This window comes from Erythrolamprus reginae, chromosome 1 (assembly GCF_031021105.1).
Source record: "Erythrolamprus reginae isolate rEryReg1 chromosome 1, rEryReg1.hap1, whole genome shotgun sequence".
Taxonomy (NCBI): Eukaryota; Metazoa; Chordata; class Lepidosauria; order Squamata; family Dipsadidae; genus Erythrolamprus; species Erythrolamprus reginae.
Genome location: NC_091950.1, coordinates 397,649,197 through 397,671,961, shown reverse-complemented (window position 1 = coordinate 397,671,961; position 22,765 = coordinate 397,649,197). Strand labels below are relative to the sequence as shown.

Here is a 22,765-nt window from a genome sequence, read left to right as displayed (position 1 = left end):
GGTGGTGTTTCCCATGGAGGGGAGCTCAGGGGAATCCCAGCAGCGCAAAAATGGGTGCTTTGCTGGCAATGGAAGTCCGGAGGTGGGGCCTCCCAGTAGTGGCTGTGGGTTTGTAAGGTGAAAATAGTTTGTAAGAAGAAGCAAAAAAATCTTAAACCCCGGGTTTGTATCTCGAAAAGTTTGTATGACGAGGCGTTTGTAAGACGAAGTATCACTGTAATCATAATCATTTTCAATTTTCTCTTTGGTTCCTGACAGGTTTCCATGAGGCAAGATTGCACTTTCATATCTTCCAATGTAAAATATTCCTCTTCATTTAATGTATACAAGAAAAAGAAACACAGCTTCCACAAAGAAAAAATATAGACTCCAATTTAAAAATCTGAATTAAAAAAACAATAAGATTAAACCTCTCAGTAATCCAATCTTGGGCAATCTGCTGCATTCTGAAGCCTTTTGCTATTCACCCCATCGCTAAATAGCCACTTCCGCTTCCATTCCCGGCAGTTTTAGCTCAGTTGAGAAGAAAAATCAGAGAAAAAGACCTGAAATCCCCTCGTCCGTCTTCACTCATCAGCACATCTTTTTATCTTTTCTCCTCATGGCTGCCTGGCCGGCTTCACACAACTGCCGGCACGAGACGAGACCGATTCATCTGGTGGGGTATGCCGACCGCTAAACAGACCCCCAGTAGTGTCCCCCGCGTCACCTCAACTTTAGGGAAGATTGGAACTGGTCCAGAAAGAAGAGAACCTCCAGACAGTGGTGATTCAGAGCCACCCCAAGACAGCGGGGAGGCTCCCTGCTGCCGTGGCCATTTGATCCCGCCCCTCTCTCCAAAGGTTCACTTTCCAACAAGACAATGACCCTAAGCACACAGCTAAAATAACAAAGGAACAACTCTATGAGTATTCTTGACTGGCCCAGCCATAGCCTTGACCGCAATCCAACTGAGCATTTCTGGACAGACCTGAAAATGGCTGCATACCAGTATTGGGCTGCAGCTGGTACGATCAGGTGCGCAGTCCTGGTTGGAAAAATGGAGCTGTGCACACAATTCCAGCTGACCGGTTGGCGTGCACGCAAGTCAGTGTGAGATTCAGCTTCTGCGCAGGAAGCAACCCTTCACTGCCATCCACCAACATTCACCATCCAACCTGACGGAACTGGAGAGGATCCGCAAGGAAGAATGGCAGAGGATCCCCAAATCCTGATGTGGAAAACTTGTTGCATCATTGCCAAGAAGACTCATGGCTGTTCTAGCTCAAAAGGGTGTTCTTACTCAATACTGAGCAAAGGTTCTGAGTACTTACGATCATATGATATTTCACTTTGTCTTTTTAAATAAATTTGCACAAATATCTACATTTCTATTTCCCCCCCTGGGCTGCTGAGTGTACATTAATGAGAAATAAAATGAACCTTTTTGCTTTTACCAAATAATTGCAATGAAACAAAGTGAAAAATTTAAAGGGGCCTGAATACATTCCTTACCCACTGCAACATCCAGACTGAAGCCTACCAATCTGTCCCAAACATTTTAAGAATTGTCTCTATTTGGTCCAATGGGGAAGTTGTGACATACCACCTGTCAAGTTAGGCTTTTTCTGAATTTTTGACAACGCCAAGCCCAAAGGTTTTGCCACCAATGTCCTAGTTTGGGAAAAAAAAATTAAGGGAGCGTGGTTTTTAAATCAGATATGATGAAACTAATTAACACTTGGAAGGCACCAAATTTCATGTATCTATATCTTAGTATATAGAAGCATTCTTGAGAATGTGCTGCTAAAAAACCCAGAAAAATATCATCTTACAGTAATGTTTCCTTTTAAAATGCTTTATTACACCAATATGGCTAAATCTAAACAGCCCTAAAAAGTTTGGGGCACAACGCAAAGCTTTGGCATGATTCTGGCCCCAGTAACTAAATTAGGGAGAGGCCAGTTATTTTGCCAAAAGATAGATATGTTGTAAGATTGAGGGTGGAAAATCCCCTTTGTACATATTTGCTTACATTTTGTTTTAGTAGATAAAACTCATACCAAGAATAACTGTTTCTCAAGAAGCCTGTGACCTTGATAAGCCAGCAGGAGGATAGTAATGAATCATCTATTGTATGCCAGACAAGGGAATATTAGAATTAGCAATGGGAAAGTAAGGAAAAAGTATCATATCAGGCAGGAATTTTTGTGTATCTTTGTGATAGGCTGTGACCCACCTGTCAGGATAGCTGATGGGGGAATGGGAGGTATTTCATTAGGGCATAATAACCTGCATTTAGCTTCTGTTAGGTGTTTTTTCCTTACAGAGGAGTTACCATGCTTGGCCAATCTTTTTTTTTTTAACTCAGAGAGAATAAAACTTTTATGTTCTCCACTTGCACTGCTTCAGAGAGTCCAACATGGGTTAATCTTCAGCCAAGCTGGAAGGGACTGAGTTAAAAATTAGCATAATTTACTGGTCCAACCCCCATGCTGCCCTTCCCGGGTCAGTCTAAAAAACTCAGTCATAGTGTAGGGACACATGAGTTTTTCCTCCTAGGACTCTTAGAGTCTAGGAGTAGTTTTACTTGGTTTTTACCTTATTTGGTTTTAATTGATTTATGTGACTTTAATTGTGTACTTATCTGTTTTAATTATAAAATGTGCTTAATGAATTTTTCTCCTTTCTGTTTCTATTTCAGAATCATGGAGCAGCTCACCTTGAGGTGATTGGGCCCCTGCTCTGTGGAGTATTGCCCTAGATTGTCTTCCCCAGGTCGGAGCCTCTTCCCTGCGTGGGTACAGCTCCCAAGACTGGTGTTACCGGAGATGGAGGTCCCTGGCCTGCGCGGCCATACCGTCCTTGGAGCGGTTTCTTTGGACTCAGCAACAGGAGATTCAAATCTCCCGCCACAAACCGCCATCGGTAGAGGTCCCCGGCCTGCGTGGCCATACCTCAGGGCAAGGCGTTTTTATACCAAGTTGGGCCAGGGCGAGCAGGAATTTGAATTTCCCGCCCAAAAAACGCCGCCCGGGATAGGAATGAATCCGACGATTCCCTTTTGCCGCCTGAGACGGCTACGTGAGGGAACGGCCATTAGAAGATGGCGCGGCACACAGGGGGCCGCCATTTTGGAGCAGCCGATTTCCGGCTTGATGCCTAGAGAGGCAGAAAAGAGACCGGATTTCCTGTTACACAGGAAAAGAGCAGCGGTGGCCATTTTTCGCTTGGTAATACTTGTTATAACAACAGAAAAAGTTCTTTGCTCTGCCCTTGCGTTGCGGAGGCTTGGAATTAATTCCCCAATGGCTGATCTTCCACAGCAGGGGACAGCAGAGCCCTCAACAGCAAAAGCCAAGGAGAAGACTCACTCCTCAAAGGCAAAGTCAAAAACCTCTCAATCATCATCTGGACTAAGAGAGGCCGAGCGCCGAATTAAAGCATTGGAGGAGCAACTTGAGGCTCAGAAGCAATGCAATACCGCTGTCTCTTCAGTGCCAGGTCAGAGTGGGGGCATGATAACTGGGACCCCCCCAAGACTCCCAGAGGGAAGTGGCTTGGCCACAGACAGGGACTGGTCTCCAGATAGGTTCGGGGGCCCATCCCAGGTGGCAGAACCCATAAGGCCTGAGGTTGCCAGGCCACCCTCTGTTTCTCCTGCATGGCACATGGCACCTCAACCATTGCCTACTGCCACATTCACCCCAACAGCTGCGGGGCTCAGATCATCTCCAGATACCTGGCAACGCCTACCACCAGCCTTGCAGGATATGATCGCTTCAGCATATTCGCATGGCATAGCAGCGGGGGTGCAACAATACACGGCGAGTGCACCACCTCCCTCTCCACACCCTCCTCCTCCTTCTCTGCAAAGGAATATTTGGGCAGCTCCAGCCCCCCCGTCACCTGCGCATGATTCATTTCTTGAAGACCCTGTGTTCAGAGGACAGGGATCAGAGCCAGATGATGGCCTGTCTGAGGATGAAGGGGCACCCCCAGAACCACCAGTGTATACAGGCCTTTTTAGGCCCGCTATCTTTCGTGTACTGCTCAATAAGGCAAAGTTGACTGTGGCTTTGGGCACCCCTGAGAAGCCCACAGATCCAGCCTCAGCCCCTCCTCCGGCCTCGAGAGTGCTCACGGAGATCCAAAGGATGCTGAATTGATACCAGCCCCAAAAAATTTTCTGGACAATGTACAGAGGCCTTGGCAATATCCAGCAGCCGCTCTGGGACCAACAGCCTCTGAGCGTAAGTTTTACGCATTTGAGCCGGAATTGGAAAAGTTACTTGAATTTCCATCAGTAGATGCTCCAATTGCAGCACTAGTATCTAATGCATTAGTCCCTTCCGATGTGGCAGACGGCCTAAAACCGGAAGACCGGAGGGCTGAGGGAATAAATAAAAAAGCTCACCAGATGTCGGCATGGGCCCTCAAAGCAGCTTCGGCAGCCTCATTTTTTAACAGAGCTTCGGTCCTTTGGCTCCAGGAAATGCTTTCGAAGCTGGGACCTGAAGAGGGTCGCTTAAGACAGGACCTTAATAAGTTGCTGGCTGCTGCGGAATTTTCAGCGGATGCCACTCTGTCCGCATCTCGTTTCTCCTCACGAGCTCTAGCAGCAAACCAATCATCCCGACGATTGCTCTGGCTCCGGACTTGGCAAGCTGACGCCAAATCCAAAGGGCGTTTAGCCTCAGCCCCATTTGATGGGTCAAAGTTATTTGGAGAAGCTCTTGACAAGGTCCTTGTGGAGGACAAGGACAAGAAGAAGGTCATGCCTAGATCTTACAGAAGGCAGGAAAGGCGCACTGCCCCGTATTTTAGGCGCCAGCCCTTTCGAGCTGAATCTTCCTCCTCTGCACCCCAGGCTGGAAGATCATATTCACAGGGGTCCTACTCCCAACTGTCCTACAGAGGGGACAGGGGTAACTTTGGAGATCGGAACAGGCAGTTCCAGCAATCAAGGAGGACCTATCGAGGTTCCAACAGAGGAGGCTTTAGAAGGAACAAATGACTTTACCACCATAGTTCCCATAGGGGGGCGGCTGCAGCACTTCACCGCCTCCTGGGCATCTATGTCCACCGACACTTGGGCCATAAGCACTATAACTCAGGGACTCACCCTGGAGTTTGCCCTGAACCCTCCAAACAGATTTCTGGAGTGCCCGGTACTTTCCAACAATCACAAGCGCAACCTCCTCTACCAAGAAATTCATCATCTATTTCAAATCAAGGCCATCGAGAAGGTTCCACCACACCAGGAGAAGCAGGGGTACTATTCCATAGTGTTTATAGTACCCAAGGCCTCAGGGGGTTGCCGCCTCATCCTCAACCTGAAGCAGTTGAACCTATATATAAAATACCGCAGGTTCAAGATGCACTCTCTAAGGACTATACTAGCTGCTATACGTCAACGGGACTGGCTGACGTCAATAGACCTCAAAGAGGCATACCTCCATGTCCCAGTGCATCCAGATTCCAGGAAATACCTCCGATTTTGTTTCGAAAACCACCATTTTCAGTACAAGGCCATGCCCTTTGGCCTATCATCAGCTCCCAGGACCTTTACAAAGTTATTGGACATCCTCACCGCAGAGCTAAGGACACGTCCTCTACGCCTGATGGCGTATCTGGACGATATCATCATACTGTCCAGCAGCCACAGTCGGGCACGACGCGACCTGTCAGAGACTATAGAGACCTTGGCGGAGGCGGGGTTCTCAATCAATTACCAGAAGAGTCATCTCATACCAACCAGGTATTTACCGCACCTAGGTACCAACATAGACACCATGGAGGGCAAGGTCTTCCTATCGTCAGACCGCCAGGTCAAGGTCAGGGCGTTGATCACAGAATTACAACGCAGCCGTACAGTAACACTGGCGTTTCTGTCCCAACTGTTGGGAGTTCTCATATCCTGCATAGACATTGTTCCCTGGGCCAGGCTACATGCCAGACCACTGCAGTGGTTCCTCATTCCTTTTCAACAGAACCGGACCAGCCACTCTTCCAGATTGGTGTCAATTCCACCAGAGGTACGCCGATCGCTCCCATGGTGGAAGTCGTCAGCGCTACATCAGGGGTCACCGTTCCTACTACAACAGGAGGTGACGATAACTACGGACGCGAGTCTCTCAGGTTGGGGAGCTCATTCCGAGGTAGGAATGGCCCAAGGATTATGGAGCCCAGAGGACCTCACATGTCCCAACATCAATTACTTGGAACTCAGAGCGGTCCACCTGGCTCTACGACACTTTACGGACCTGGTGAGGGGCCAAAATGTACTAATCCTTACAGACAATGTGGCGACCAGGGCACACATCAACCATCAGGGCGGCACGAAATCAGGCCGCCTGATGAGAGAATCTCAATCCCTGTTCAGGTGGGCAGAGCAACATCTCGCATCTCTACGAGCAGAGCACATATCCGGCACCTCCAACATACAGGCGGATTGGCTCAGTCGGACCACTATCGACCCGACAGAGTGGAGCCTGAGCTCAGATCTCTTTCGGGACATTGTGCGCAGATTTGGGACTCCGGAGGTGGACCTATTCGCCACCTGCCACAACACTCACTTACCGAGGTTCTTCTCAAGGTTCCCATCACCAGGAGCGGAACAGATCAATGCTCTAACCTGCCCGTGGCCAAGGGGTCTGCTGTATGCATTCCCCCCCATCTGCCTAATACCGAGGGTAATACACAAACTATTACAAGAGCAAGCAGAAGTTCTCCTGGTGGCTCCTCACTGGCCCAGACGCCCTTGGTTTGCGGACCTCGTGGACCTTTCAGCTTCTCCCCCTTGGCGCATTCCACATCACAAAGTGGTACTGATGCAGGGGTCAATTTGCCACCCAGACCCCCAGTGGTGGAGTCTTGCCGTGTGGCACTTGAGGGGGAGAGGTTAAGGAAGGAACGGATCCCGGATAAGGTGATATCCACCATACAGGCAGCACGCCGTCCTTCCACAACACGGATTTACCAAGCTACCTGGAAGGCTTACTGCTCCTTCTGCAGAGCTCGTGATCAGGACCCCCAGTCACCATCAGTGATTCAGATTCTTGAGTTTTTACAAGCAGATCTGGATAAAGGATTGGCTCCGAATACACTTCGCAGACAAACGGCAGCTATTGCCACAATACTCAAGATGGACTTTGCTACTCCAATCTCCCAGCACCCATGGATCCGGGATTTCATTAGGGGAGCAGCGAACATCAGACCTCCTACTATACACCGTTTCCCCACATGGGATCTGCCACTGGTGTTACAGGCCCTCACGGAGCCTCCCTTTGAACCCTTGAGGGAAATACCGCTGCGCCTGTTATCACTAAAGACGGCTTTCCTCACGGCAATCACATCGGCAAGGAGGGTCTCCGAGCTCTCAGCATTATCAGTACGATCGGACTTATGCATCTTCCACACCAACAGAGTGGTCCTCCGACCAGACCCTGCCTTCCTACCTAAGGTGAACACGGTTTTTCACAGATCTCAGGACATTGTGCTACCGGACTTTTGTGCCCAGGGGTCTCATCCACTGGAACTAAGATGGCACAAGTTGGATGTTCGACGGGCCATCAAACTTTATATTAGACGGACTAATACCTTTAGGAAGACGGAGGCCCTATTTGTCTCCTACTTTCCAGCATCTATGGGGAGTAAAGTCTCGCCCAAGACAATTAGTTGCTGGATTCGTTCCTGCATTATCACGGCATACAAATCACGATCTGCACCAATACCAAGAGGCATCACGGCACACTCAACAAGGAGCGCAGCCACTTCAGCGGCATGGACGACACAGGCCCCGATTGACGATATTTGCCGTGCGGCAACTTGGGCCACACCTAATACATTCATTAAACATTACAGATTGGACACTTTCGCTTCTGCTGAAGCAGCCTTTGGACGCAGAGTACTGCAGAGAGTTTGCACCGATACTGCGCCCCTGGTCCAGCCTTTCCCCCCCTAATATGTTAAGCTTGGGTATATCCCATGTTGGACTCTCCGAAGCAGTGCAAGTGGAGAAGAACCGTTGCACTTACCTGAACGGTCTTCTCGCTGCACTGCAAGGAGAGTCCAAACCCACCCGGCTGTTTGGGCCCAGGGTCTCAGGGTTGTCATAGTTTGAGTTATTTCAAGTTAGTTGATTAATAAAGTTCTTTGGTTTACTTTCACTATGACTTCGTTTTATTATAAGACTGACCCGGGAAGGGCAGCATGGGGGTTGGACCAGTAAATTATGCTAATTTTTAACTCAGTCCCTTCCAGCTTGGCTGAAGATTAACCCATGTTGGACTCTCCTTGCAGTGCAGCGAGAAGACCGTTCAGGTAAGTGCAACGGTTCTTCTCTTTGCCCAAATGTCTCATATGAATTCCTTTGTCTAAATTCAGCGCACAAGATCACAAGTACCAGTAGAAAAGCTTTGGAGATCCAGTTGTTTAGCTAATTAAATATTTCGTATCAGGAGGAAATCAATGAAGAGACCGCTAGCTTCAGGCCCCTTTTTCCTCACATTATCAATAAAAATTCTTGCTTGACTCTGTGTCTTATCTTTCACATTCACTCCTTCCACCTCCTCACCTTGATTTGCGATTATCTCATTGTGCAGATAATCCAAGAGAAGGCTAGCGAGATCGCTGGTAATAGGCTGCCCTATTAACTGCACCCCCCATTCCAACTTCTTGTCACAATGACCTGAAGAATTACAACTTTATTGAGATACAGTAGGCCTTGACTTGGATTCTTTTCATGTCGGTTCAAAGTTACCATAACCTTCTAAATTTATGACACTGGCTTGAAATTACAATTTTACTGAGATATATAAATAGTTCTTGACTTAATCAGTTCAAAGTTACAACCGCCTTGAAACAATTGACTTATGACCTTCATTCACATTTAGGATTGTTGAACAACCTCTGCACTCATATGATTACAATTCGGGCAATTGGCAACCTGCTTGTATTTACAATTGGTTGTAGGATCCTGCAGTCAAGTGGTAGTTCGCTACTTTTTGTTTTTGTTTTGCTTACTTCTGGCAAAAGAAATGCCCACTGGAGAGGCTGGATTACTTAGCTCACTTTTTCTGTCCAGATAACCCTTAAAGTCTGAACAATAAGTGGATTTTATGTATTATTAAATTAACACGGGATTCTGCAGAGAGTGAAAAAAGTGATGCTGGACTCTTTTATCGAACCACAACATACATACTCAGATATTGTTCCTAAACACATTTAACAAATCAGTTAAATGCCACAGATAGTTTCTTGGTGCCACACGCTAAGCTGGTCTAATGTCAGTGTGAGTTTGTTTTTTCCAGCTTACGATGTAAAAACTGTACATTTTGATTAATTTATGATTTTTTATTTTATATAAGCACAGAAAAGGGGTTAATTCAGGAACCCAGTAAGCCTGTTGTATGAAAAGGGCTCCATTTTCTCTTTCCCTATTGCATAGCCAAATAGTTTGATAGATATTACTGACAAAATATAGGAATAAACTACCCAAGGAAAACTGGAATTTATTTGGAAGAGAGAAGGGAAATGTCGGTATCAGTTCCTTATCACCTAAAGATATTCAGTGAAAGTGTAGTCCCATCTTAATTTGAGTTGTCCTCTGAATTTGGAATAGAGAATAGAATAGAATTCTTTATTGGCCAAGTGTGATTGGACACACAAGGAATTTGTCTTGGTGCATATGCTCTCAGTGTACATAAAAGAAAAAGCTACTGCTGGGCTGCTAGGTCCCTAAAAAATGCAGTCTACAAGTATATGAGGGGATGTCACAGAGAGGAGGGGATCACTTTATTCTTCAGGGCACCAGAGGGCCGGATGAGGAACAACGTCTGGAAGCTGACCAAGGAGAGATTCAACATGGAGATAAGGAGGAACTTCCTGACTGTCAGAGCGATCAACCAATGGAACAACCTACCAGCGGACGTTCTGAACTCCAACATTCTGGAGGTTTTTAAGAGAGGATTGAACTGCCACGTGACTGGTGTACTATAGGGTTCCAGCTTGGGCAGGGGGTTCAACTCGATGGCCTCCAACTCTAAGAATAAATAAATAAATAAATAAATAAATAAATAAATAAATAAATAAAGAAAGAAAGAAAGAAAGAAAGAAAGAAAGAAAGAAAGAATCTTTTCCCTTTATTGTAAATCAAACGTGACTAATGTTGAAGTGGAAAGCCATGGTTCAAGTGAGAGAGAATAATGAGGTAAATGAACATCAGTAGTGGAGGGTAAGTTACTTTAGATCAGTCCTTTCTTCCACATTGCTGGTCTCCTGGAAAGCCTACAAGATACAAATTAGAAACCTAGTGGGTAAATTACAGTGGGTACGGAAAGTATTCAGAACCCTTTAAATTTTTCACTCTTTATTGCATTGCAACCATTTGGTAAAAGCAAAAAAAGTTCATTTTACTTCTCATTAATGTACACTCAGCACCCTATCTTGACAGGAAATACCCCCCCCCCCAAAATGTAGATAAATCTGCAAATTTATTTTTTTTAAAAACCTTGAAATATCATATGGTCATAAGTATTCATACACTCATATTTAACTCACACGCTGTCCATCTCCTTCTGATCCTCCTTGAGATGGTTCTACTCCTTCATTGGAGTCCAGCTATGTTTAATTAAACTGATTGGACTTGATTAGGAAAGGCACATACCTGTCTGTATAAGACCTCAGCTAACAGTGCATGTCAGAGAAAATGACAAACATGAGGTCAAAGGAGATCAGAGACAGAATTGTGGCAAGGCACAGATCTGGCCAAGGTTACAAAAACATTTCTGCAGACTGGGCTGAAGGTTCACTTTCCTTTTTGGGGTGGGTGGGTGGTATAATTTTTTTAATTGTTTTTCCACACCTTACAGAGATGCAAATTCACATACCTTCAAATTAAAATACAATAAAATATAATATTAATTGCCAAATTTGTAATCAAAGTTTCCTAATTATTTTTGGTTTATTTTGGAATACATTATTCATCTTGTGCTACCTCCTTTTCTAATTTTATCATCCAGATTTCAAAAATTATTCTCTGCTTTCATTCGAGTTCAAAATGCTATTTATCTATCAAAATTTCTCTTGGCTGTTTGCTTTTTTTCTACTAAAACTATGCCGTCATGCTTCAGTCCATTTCTTATATTCTTACTTATCTCATTCCTGCTTTTCAAACCTTCATTTTATCATAACTGCTGTTTGCAAAGAAAGTTCCATTTTTACTTCTCTTCATACAACAAGAAAAACCATTGATCTAATTATAACAATAGCAATACTCAGAGGAGGAAAGGTTATTATTAAGAATTTAAATTATATTTTCTTCTTTCTGTACTTAAACATTATATCATTCCTTTCATTTTACAAATATATCATTTCTAATTTAACAAATTATAAATATTGTGTAACATATTTTCTATTTATTTTTCACAAAAAGTATCTTCCACTATCAATCCCAATACAATAGTAATTTCCCCTAATCTATATACTTTTTACTGTCATTCTCAGTGTAATAATCTTCCCTAATCTATAAATTCCACTGCCAAACCCAGTGTAATCGTCTTCCCTAATCTATATATCACTGTCATTCCCAGTGTAATAATCTTCCCTAATCTATTTGATTTCACTGCAATTTGCAGTGTGATAATCTTCCCTAATCTATATATTTTCCCTAATCTATGTATCTTCCCTATTCTATATATGTCGAACCCAGTGTAATAATCTTCTCTGATCTATTTAATCTAACTGTCATTCCCAAAATAGAACTCTTCCATACTCTATCTATCTTCCGCTATCATGCCCAATATAAACATAATCAATACTACCGGTATTTGTTTTTCCCATATTAATCCTTCTTTAATAATCATAACTTTATTACATCCGTTTTCCCTTTCCTCCTGTTTTTGTTTACCATTATAAATCACATAGTAGTCTTATAATCCAAATAATCAATTAGAATAGTAAAAATATTAATCATCCATAAAAATCATAACCATTTTCAATTTTCTCTTTCTTTTTCAACCATTCCATTTTAGCATTATTTATCTCTAAAGACGTTTTTTTTACATTAGATCTTAATTGAACATAGAGCCGGGGTGGTGCAGCAGGTAGAATGCTGTACTGCAGGACACTGAAGCTGACTGTAGATCTGTAGGTCAGTGGTTCAAATCTCATTACCGGCTCAAGGTTGACTCAGCCTTCCATCCTTCTGAGGTAGGTAAAATGAGGACCCGGATTGTGGGGGCAATATGCTGGCTCTGTTAAAAAGTGCTATTGCTAACATGTTGTAAGCCGCCCTGAGTCTAATAGGAAAGGCGGCATAAAAATAGAATAAATAAATAAATAGTTACACACAACACATAATTCTTGTTCATTAATTTCCCCTCCATATTTCCAAATTTTAACACCCATTCTATATTCATTTTTTTCTTTTCCTCATATATTTTCCATAATAAATTCCAATTAAATTTACCATTAGTAATTCCAATTCATCATTTACATATTCTTATTCTTTTATAATTTATAACTTTGTGGTAAAGCTCAGTCCTCTTCCACTTTTTAACAGTACTGCTGTCATCTGTATTTTTCCATATCCATATTCCTTATAGTGCCTTAAGCCTCTTTTCAAGTAATATTATCCAGTGTGTCTTCAGTTCAGCTATCTCAGCTCTCAAATGTTCCTTCCTTCCACACCATAACTAGTGACCTCCTTTCTTCATAAACATAAATATGTAGCCAAAACAAATAAGATACGCTTCCACCAAGGCCAGCATCTGTTAAAAACATCTTTATAATGACTGCTTGCAATAATTCCTCTAACCACAAGATGGCACTTTCATATCTTCCAATGTAAAATATTCCTCTTCATTTAATGTATACAAGAAAAAGAAACACAGCTTCCAAAAAGAAAAAATATAGTCTCCAATTTAAAAATCTGAATTAAAAAAACAACAACATTAAACCTCTTAGTAATCCAATCTGGGGCAATTTGCTACATTCTGAAGCCTTTTGCTATTCACCCCATCGCTAAATAGCCACTTCCGCTTCCATTTCCGGCAGTTTTAGCTCAGTTGAGAATAAAAATCAGAGAAAAAGACCTGAAATCCCCTCGTCCATCTTCACTCATCAGCACATCTTTTTATCTTTTCTCCGCATGGCTGCCTGGCTGACTTCACACAACGGCTGGCACGAGACGAGACTGGTTCACCTGGTGGGGTATGCCGACCGCTAAACAGACTCCCAGTAGTGTCCCCCGCATCACCTCACCTTTAGGGAAGATTGGGTCTGGTCCAGAAAGACCAGAACCCCAGACAGTGGTGATTCGGAGCCACCCCAAGACAGCGGGGAGGCTCCGTGCTGCCGCGGCCATTTGACCCCGCCCCTCTCTCCAAAGGTTCACTTTCCAACAAAACAATGACCCAAAGCACACAGCTAAAATAACAAAGGAACAACTCTATGAGCATTCTTGACTGGCCCAGCCATAGCCTTGACCGCAATCCAATTGAGCATTTCTGGAAAGACCTGGAAATGGCTGCATACCACTATTGGGCTGCAGCTGGTACGATCAGGTGCGCAGTCCTGGTTGGAAAAATGGAGCTGTGCACCCAGTTCCAGCTGACCGGTTGGTGTGCACGCAAGTCGGTGTGAGATTCAGCTTCTGCGCAGAAAGCTGAATCTCATGCGGTGACGCTTGAGTGTGCGAGATTTAACAATTTTTGGCATCTTTTTTCCTTTCTCGCATGCATGGAAGCAAGGAAATCGCCCAAAATTGGCAAAATCTAACACACGCGAGCGTCCTCTCACAAGATTCAGCTTCTGCGCATGATCAGGAAGCTGAATCTTGAGCTGAAATGTGCGCCCATGTGCACCACACGTACGCCACCAGGAGCGTACTGGTAGTGCTGGCGACAAGCAGACCTTCACTGCCATCCACCAACATTCACCATCCAACCTGACGGAACTGGAGAGGATCCGCAAGGAAGAATGGCAGAGGATCCCCAAATCCTGATGTGGAAAACTTGTTTCATTTCATTTTTTCATTTTATTGGATTTATATGCCGCCCCTCTCCGAAAACTCGGGGCGGCTAACAACAGTCATAAACAATATACAGTAAAAATCCAATACTAAAAACTAACTTAAAACCCCCTAATGTATAAAACCAACATACGTACAAACATACCATACATACAGTTGTATCAGCCTAGGGGGAGAAGAAGTCTTAATTCCCCCATGCCTGGCGGCAGAGGTGGGTTTTGAGTAGCTTACGAAAGGCAAGGAGGGTAGGGGCAATTCTAATCTCTGGGGGGAGTTGGTTCCAGAGGGCCGGGGCCGCCACAGAGAAGGCTCTTCTCCTGGGTCCCGCCAAGTGGCATTGTTTCGTTGACGGGACCCGGAGAAGACCCACTCTGTGGGACCTAACTGGCCGCTGGGATTCGTGCGGCAGAAGGCGGTTCCTGAGATAATCTGGTCCGGTGCCATGAAGGGCTTTATAGGTCATAACCAACACTTTGAATTGTGACCGGAAACTGATCGGCAACCAATGCAGACTGCGGAGTGTTGGTGTAACATGGGCATATTTGGTAAAGCCCATGATTGCTCTCGCAGCTGCATTCTGCACGATCTGAAGTTTCCGAACACTTTTCAAAGGTAGCCCCATGTAGAGAGCGTTACAGTAGTCGAGCCTCGAGGTGATGAGGGCATGAGTGACTGTGAGCAGTGACTCCCGGTCCAAATAGGGTCGCAACTGATGCACCAGGCGAACCTGGGCAAACGCCCCCCTCGCCACAGCTGAAAGATGTTTCTCTAATGTGAGCTGTGGATCGAGGAGGACGCCCAAGTTGCGAACCCTCTCTGAGGGGGTCAATGTTTCTCCCCCCAGGGTGATGGACGGACAGATGGAATTGTCCTTGGGAGGCAAGACCCACAGCCACTCCGTCTTGTCTGGATTGAGTTTGAGTTTGTTGACACCCATCCAGGCCCCAACAGCCTCCAGGCACCGGCACATCACTTCCGCTGCTTCGTTGACTGGACATGGGGTGGAGATGTATAACTGGGTATCATCGGCATATTGATGATACCTCACCCCATGCCCTTGGATGATCTCACCCAGCGGTTTCATGTAGATGTTAAATAGCAGGGGGGAGAGGACCAACCCCTGAGGCACCCCACAAGGGAGAAACCTAGAGGTCGACCTCTGACCCCCCACTAACACCGACTGCGACCGACCGGAGAGGTAGGAGGAGAACCACTGGAGAACAGTGCCTCCCACTCCCAACCCCTCCTGCCGGCGCAGAAGGATACCATGGTCGATGGTATAGAAAGCCGCTGAGAGGTCAAGAAGCACCAGGACAGAGGACAAGCCCCTGTCCCGGGCCCGCCAGAGATCATCCATCAACGCGACCAAAGCAGTTTCCGTGCTGTATCCGGGCCTGAAACCCGACTGCTGGGGACCTAGATAATCGGCTTCTTCCAAGGACCGCTGGAGCTGGAGTGCCACCACCTTCTCGACAACCTTCCCCATGAAGGGAAGGTTGGAGACTGGACGGTAGTTATTGAGTACGGCTGGGTCCAGGGAAGGCTTCTTGAGGAGGGGGCGCACGAGCGCTTCTTTATAGAGTGTTGGAAAGACTCCCCTCCCCAAGGAAGCGTTGGTAATCTCCTGGGCCCAGCTCCGTGTCACCTCTCGGCTGGCCGAAACCAACCAAGAGGGACACGGATCCAGTGAACAGGTGGCAGAACTCACAGCTCCAATGGCCTTGTCCACTTCATCAGGTGTCACCAAGTCAAACTCCTCCCAGACAGATGGACAAAGACGTTTAGCCCCAGTCACCTCGACTGGCTTGTTGTCAGTCGACTCTGTTTTACAATTGGAGTCGAGATCGGCCCGGATCTGAGCGATTTTATCAGCGAAAAACGTGTTAAAGTCCTCGGCACTACTCTGTAAGGGCTCCCCAACTCCCCCCTGATTAAGAAGGGAGCGGGTCACCCTAAACAGAGCGGCCGGGCGGGATTCCGCTGATGCAATCAAGGCGGAATGATACGCGCATCTTGCCGCCTTGAGCGCCACTTTGTAAGTCTTAATAAAAGCTCTTACAAGTGTTCGATCGGATTCGGACTTACTCTTCCTCCATCGCTTCTCTAGACGTCTCTTCTGGCGCTTCAACTCCCGGAGCTCCTCGTTGAACCATGGAGCTCTACGGGGTCTAGCGTCATGGAGAGGTCTCAACGGCGCAATACGGTCAAGGGCCTCTGCTGCCGCCTTGTTCCAGGCCTCAGCCAGAGACTCTGCCGGACTGCGGATGAGTGTATCTGGAAGAACCCCAAGCGCCTTCTGAAAGCCTTCTGGATCCATCAGGCGTCTGGGGCGGAACATCTTAATTGGTTCCGCCTCCCGCAGTAGAAAATGGTCTGACCATGACAAAGGCAACACTTCTAAGCCCCTTAGTCTCAGACCATTACTCAGTTGCTCAGAGAGGAATACCATGTTGGGTGAGTGCCCCCCCTCATGAGTCGGACCCTGAACTACTTGGGTCAGGTCCATGGCTGCCATGGTGGCCATGAACTCCTGTGCCAGTCCAGAGGATTCGCCGAGCGACGGCAGGTTGAGGTCCCCCAAGACAATAAGTCTAGGGAACCCCACCGCCAGCCCGGCTACCTCCTCGAGCAGCACAGGCAGGGCTTGTGCCACGCAGCTGGGAGGCAGGTACGTGAGAAACAAGCCCACCTGAACCCCTAAGTCCAACTTCACCAGGAGGGACTCACAACCCGCAATCTCCGGAGCAACGAGTCTACGCAGGCAAAGGCTCTCCCTGGCTATAATAGCCACTCCTCCCCCCCTTCCCCGGGGTCGAGGTTGATGCCATATCTGAAACCCGGCTGGGCAAATTTCAGAGAGAGGAACTCCTCCCTCTGGGCCCAGCCAGGTTTCAGTTACACATGCCAGGTCGGCCTCCTCATCCAGGATCAAATCCCGGATGAGGAGAGCTTTATTTACCACCGACCTGGCATTGAGTAGCAGCAACCTGAGCCCAGGGCCAGATTTACACTCATCACCAGTATTCTGGGTTGAGCTCACGGAGCCGGAACAAGGGATCGTTATTAAGCAACGATCCCTCCTTCCCCTGTAACGGCTAGCTCCGTGACTCCCGCCATATCTGCCTCTCCCCAGCAGCACTGAGATATCCTGACCCTCTGTCACCCCAGAGATAGCCGCCCCTCCCCCTCCTGCCTCTCCAGCGCCGGGTTGGCCAAGTGTATTATTTACATCACTCCCATTCATTTCACCCATACTATGACCCCACCCATCCCATCCGCCCCATCCATACCAATCATTTGCTCCATACACCCTATGCCCATCCCAGTTATCCATCAATAAAACACCCCCCCAATAATTTAGTTAAAATATAAATCAATTAATTAAAATACTACAGTTAAAATACTAATAAAAGAAGTAAATACAAATAGAAAATATAGAATATATAAAATATAGGTAATAGTGTAACAATTCAGTTGATTAAAATGAACCCAGTCAGCAGCAAATAACAACAGCACCAAGGTCTCAGGTAGTAAAGTCACAAATTGCTCAGAGTCAAGAGTCATTCTATATCTCCCCCACTCCTCAGAGAAGGGGCGGTAGAACGTCCTTATCCCAAGTATGCTGGTTATTAAATTAATTTCCCTGTCTCTCAGAGTCCTTAGTGTCAATGATGATTTCAGATCTTCCTTCTCTCTTGTCCCATCCACTCTTACAGTGCCTCCAAACCGCACTGGTCGGCCCTCCGTTGGTTCCCAGTAGTTTTGCAGCAGAGTCTCATTACTATAGATCTCATAAATTGACATGCCCAGTCTGTTGTGTTCCCAGCAATAGTCAAATTGGCAATCCAAACCTCTATGCAGCCACAGTATGCTCCTTTGGTGGTCATAGTGGTACTCTCCTCCTTGGCCTCTTTGTTTTCCCATAGCCCTCTGTCTCCTCTCTCTCCTCCTCCTGCAGTTCCCCACTTGGCTGGTCTTTTGACGCCGAACACCCCCACCATTCGGTGTTCCCGCGTCTCGGGACCGCTTAGTGTATCTGGTGGGTCTGGCTGTTTCAATTTGGCTGGCTCGATAGCTCAGCTCAGCCTCTCAGTCTCTGAAACTCTCAGTCTCTGAAGGTTGCATCATTGCCAAGAAGACTCATGGCTGTACTAGCTCAAAAGGGTGTTCTTACTCAATACTGAGCAAAGGTTCTGAGTACTTATGATCATTTGATATTTCACTTTGTCTTTTTTAATACATTGGCAGAAATATCTACATTTCTGTTTTTCTCCCCTGGGCTGCTGAGTGTACATTAATGAGAAATAAAATGAACTTCTTTGCTTTTACCAAATAATTGCAATGAAACAAAGTGAAAAATTTAAAGGGGCCTGAATACATTCCTTACCCACTGCAACATCCAGACTGAAGCCTACCAATCTGTCCCAAACAACATTTTAAGAATTGTCTCTATTTGGTCCAATGGGAAGTTGTGACATACTACCTGTCAAGTTAGGCTTTTTCTGAATTTTTGACAACGCCAAGCCCAAAGGTTTCGCCACCAATGTCCTAGTCAGGGAAAAAAAAATTAAGGGAGAGGGTTTTTTTAATAAGATATGATGAAACTAATGAAAAATTGGAGGGCACCCAAATTTCATGTATCTATATCTTAGTATATAGAAGCATTCTTGAGAATGTGCTGCTAAAAAATCAGAAAAATATCATCTTACGGTAATGTTTCCTTTTAAAATGATTTATTACACCAATATGGCTAAATCTAAACAGCCCTAAAAAGTTTGGGGCACAACGCAAAGCTTTGGCATGATTCTGGGCCACAGTAACTAAATTAGGGAGAGGCCAGTAATTTTGCCCAAAGATAGATGATATGTTTTAAGATTCCCTTTGTATATATTCGCTTAAGTCTGCATCTTATCTTTCACATTCACTCCTTCCACCTCCTCACCTTTAATTTGGTTTATTATATGGTTTATTAACTGCACCCTCCATTCCAACTTCTTGTCTGTAAGGAAAACAAATGCATTTTTAAAAAATATATCACAATGACCTGAAGAATTACAACTTTACTGAGATACAGGTAGGCCTTGACTTGGATTCTTTTCATGTCGGTTCAAAGTTACCATAAACTTCTAAATTTATGACACTGGCTTGAAATCACAATTTTACTGAGACATATAAATAATTCTTTACTTAATCAGTTCAAAGTTACAACCACCTTGAAACAATTGACTTATGACCTTCATTCACATTTAGGTTTGTTGAACAACCTCTGCACTCATATGCAGGGCCGCCGATAGGCCGGTACTACTGGTACTGGGGTCAGGGGCCCGGCCAAATTGAAAAATGTGGGGGGGCCGGTTTTGGCCCGCCACCATGTGCCGGCCCCCTGGCGCCCGCAGCAGTCATTGAGCCGCACCGTTCGCTGTAGGCTGCGCATGCCTGCGCCAGCGCACCACAAAACGCCCCCCCGCGCACCCTTTCCCAAGGGCGCGCAGGAAGCCACGGCCGCCCCCACCCCCCCGCGCCTCTAGCACCCTCGCGCCCCTGACTACTCACCGCTGCTCCCCTCCTGCCCGATCCGCCTCTCTTTCTCCTCCACTGCACGAGAGGCAGGGCAGGCGTTCTCACAGCGAGGGACGGCGAAGGCGATTTTCAATGTCGGGCGCGCGGGCCGGCGCGCACTCCACCCATTCCCCGCGCGCCCGACATTGAAAATCACTTTCGCCAGCCTCCGGAGAACGAGAGAGAGTGAGAGCGACAGAGCAAGATAGAGAGAAAGTGAGAAAGAGAGAGAGAGAGAGAAAGAGGGTGGGAAGAAATAGCAAGAGAGAGAGAACGAGAGAGAGAAAGAGTGAGAGAAAGAAAACAAGAGAGAAAGAGTGTGAGAGAGAAAGCAAGAGAGAGAGAGAAAGAAAACAAGAGAGGGAATGTGAGAAAAAGAGAGAGAGAGCAAGAGGGGGAGAGATAGAGAGAAAGAAAGAGAAAGAAAGAAAGAAAGAAAGAAAGAGAGACATGAGAGAGGAAGGAAGAGTGTGAGAGAGAGGAAGAAAGCAAGAGAGAGAAAGAGAGAGAGAGAAAGAAAGAAAGAAAGAGATGAGAGAGGAAGGGAGAAAAAAAGAGAAATGAGAAAATGATTGAGGCAGAAAATGACAGGAAAGAGAGAGAAACAGAGAGAGAACTGACTCTTGATTTAAAGCATATTGTAAAAGCACTTAAATAATAACAGAGAAAAACCCCCAGCCCTCACCTGTTTTTATTAATAGTTTTGCTGGTTGTTTTAGTTTTAATAGTAATAGATTTTGGTTTTTTAAAATTATTAATTTCTTTTAATAAAAAAGAAGGGATTTATTTATTTATTTATTTATATGCCGCCCAGTCCCAAGTTTTTCCTTATTTTCAGATTGCATTTCTTCTTGGTGAGGTTCCGCCCATTGCTTCTTGTACTACCTTCAGGTGGCATGGAGAATAAATAGATGCCATCTGCTCTGTGGCAGCCCTTTAAAGATAGGGAAACTACTATTATATTCCCCCTCAGTTTTCTATTTGTTGAGCTAAACATACTCGGTTCTCTTAGCCCTTGGTCATAGGATTTAGCCTCTAGGCCAGGGGTGTCAAACTCAATTTCATTGAGGGCCACATCAGGGCTGTGTTTGACCTCAGAGGGCCGGGGGAGGGCTTGCCCAGGGTGTGTGGCCATGGTGGCATGGCACGGGATTTAGGGGCCAGTAGTTTTAAAATGGCGGTGGGGGGCCCAGACACTTAGGCTGTATGGGGCCCCAAAATTCCTAATGGCGGCCTTGCTCATATGATTACAATTCGGGCAATTGGCAGCCTGCTTGTATTTACAATTGGTTGTAGGATCCTGCAGTCAAGTGGTAGTTCGCTACTTATTTATATATATATATATATATATATATATATATATATATATATATATATATATAATATTATATATTTATTTATATATATATTTATATAATATATAATATAATAATATATAATAATATAATATATATTATATAATATTTATATAATTATATAATATTATATATTTATATATATATAATATATATATATATATATATATATATATTACAAGGCAAAGGTTGTAGGTTCAAGTCCCAATGGGTATGGCTAGCTGATGAGGCCAAAATAAGGCCGAAATAGATCTATCCTAGTCTCCCTTAATTTTCAAATTCAGCTTAAACATGTGACACACACACACACACACACACACACACACACACACACACACATATATATAAATCCAGCAGGAACACGATCGCAGTCTATAAATATTTGAGAGGCTGCCACAATGGGTGGGGTGGTCACTCAGGCTGTTTTCCAAAGCAGCAGAAGGCCAGACAAGGAATGGTTGGAAGCTGACCAAGGAGAGATTCAACCTTAAAATAAGGAAGAGCTTTTTGACAGTGAGAGCGATCAACCAGTGGAACAGCCTGTCTGTGGAGGTTATGAATGCTCCAACACTAGAGACATTCAAGAAGAGATTGGACTGCCATTTGTCTAGAGTGGCACCAGCAGGGGGTTGGACTAGGTGACCTACAAGATACCTTCCAACTCTAATAATAAATAAAAATAAAAAAATTCTGGGAATTGAAGTCCAAAAGTCTTAAAGCTGCCAAGGTTGGAGGCCCCTGATGTAGAGGGAGAATTACGTTAATCTATATCTGAGGAAGCAAGTGTGTTTGCCTACTCATACAGGATTGATTGATTGATTGATTTGAATGACCGGCCAACTTAAGCAAGTCTGGGAGCCTTACAAGGGCAATAAAACCAGTAACTTATGAAACGATCTCAAAACAATCAATCAAAACTCCTGCTACTGAAATCACCCCCTTGCGATGCCTGGCAACCAGCTTCTCCCTCGATACTTTCTAATATACGATCCTGTCAGCGGCTGACAGGATTTAAAATCCCGACCCTTGGACACGGGAAGGCAGCGAAAGCAACCCAGTTTGGGAATAAAGTCCCCCCCCTTTTTTTTTTTTTGCACGTTGCAAGATACAGAAGTGGGGCAGTTCTGACATAGTCCATGTTAAAAAAAAAAACCAGCGGAAGAGAGCGATAAGTAAACAGTCAAATCAGCCTTCCCGCCCCCTCAGGATTTAAGGTTTTAAGAAGAAGAACAAAAAGGCGGGAAAGAGGCTAGAGATTAGTATCTCCGATTTTACCTGCCATGATCCCTCAGCTGATTCCGGGCACCGATGCGGGGAAGGAAAAAGGTCAAAACGCAGCAGCAGCTCTAACTTTGGCCAATTGTGGATGTGGAAGAAATCCCACCCATTGCTTCCTTTCCCCGCCCATGGATTGAACAGGATAAAAAAAAGAGCAAGCCGGCCACAACCGCTTTGGGAGGATCCTGGAAAGCCCCATCATTTCGCGGAAATGGATCCTAACGGGCTCCTTCACATTTCCGAAAGTTTTTGGCCGCCTGCCTTGTTATTTCCACCAAATAAAGAAGGGAAGGACGCTGCAAAAGTGTACATAAAATAGAGGCAGAGGGCTCGATCGCTTCTTTCACACGCAGCCACGTCACAGGCAAAAGTCATGTTTCGCCCTTCAGAATTATGGATGGCTTTGAAGGTTTCTGGCCTGAGCCATCAAAATGGTTTCTAATGCTTAACGGTCCCATCAGTGGGATTTTCTCCAAGTTGAAGATTTGTTTTAAAAAGGGTTCAGTCTCCTCTTTTCTGTGTTTGAAACGTTCAGCTCAGTAGATTCCTTATTTGGTAG

At 45.4% G+C, this 22,765-nt stretch overlaps 1 protein-coding gene across 4 annotated transcripts in view; it reads right to left on the bottom strand.

Moving 5' to 3' along the window:
• Positions 1-22,403, bottom strand: part of LOC139157862 (caspase-1-like) — a 41,518-nt gene extending 19,115 nt beyond the window's left edge. The window contains exons 1-3 of one of the 4 annotated variants that reach the window (XM_070735053.1): positions 22,204-22,403; positions 18,957-19,013; positions 9,905-10,024 (exon numbers count right to left, since the gene is read on the bottom strand). The gene's annotated coding sequence lies outside the window, so the exon portion shown is untranslated. Of the gene's footprint in view, positions 1-8,557; positions 8,659-9,904; positions 10,025-18,956; positions 19,014-22,203 lie in introns of those variants that run through there. The other 3 variants (XM_070735057.1, XM_070735056.1, XM_070735055.1) reach the window with 3 other exon arrangements.
• Positions 22,404-22,765: the final 362 nt, after the last annotated feature.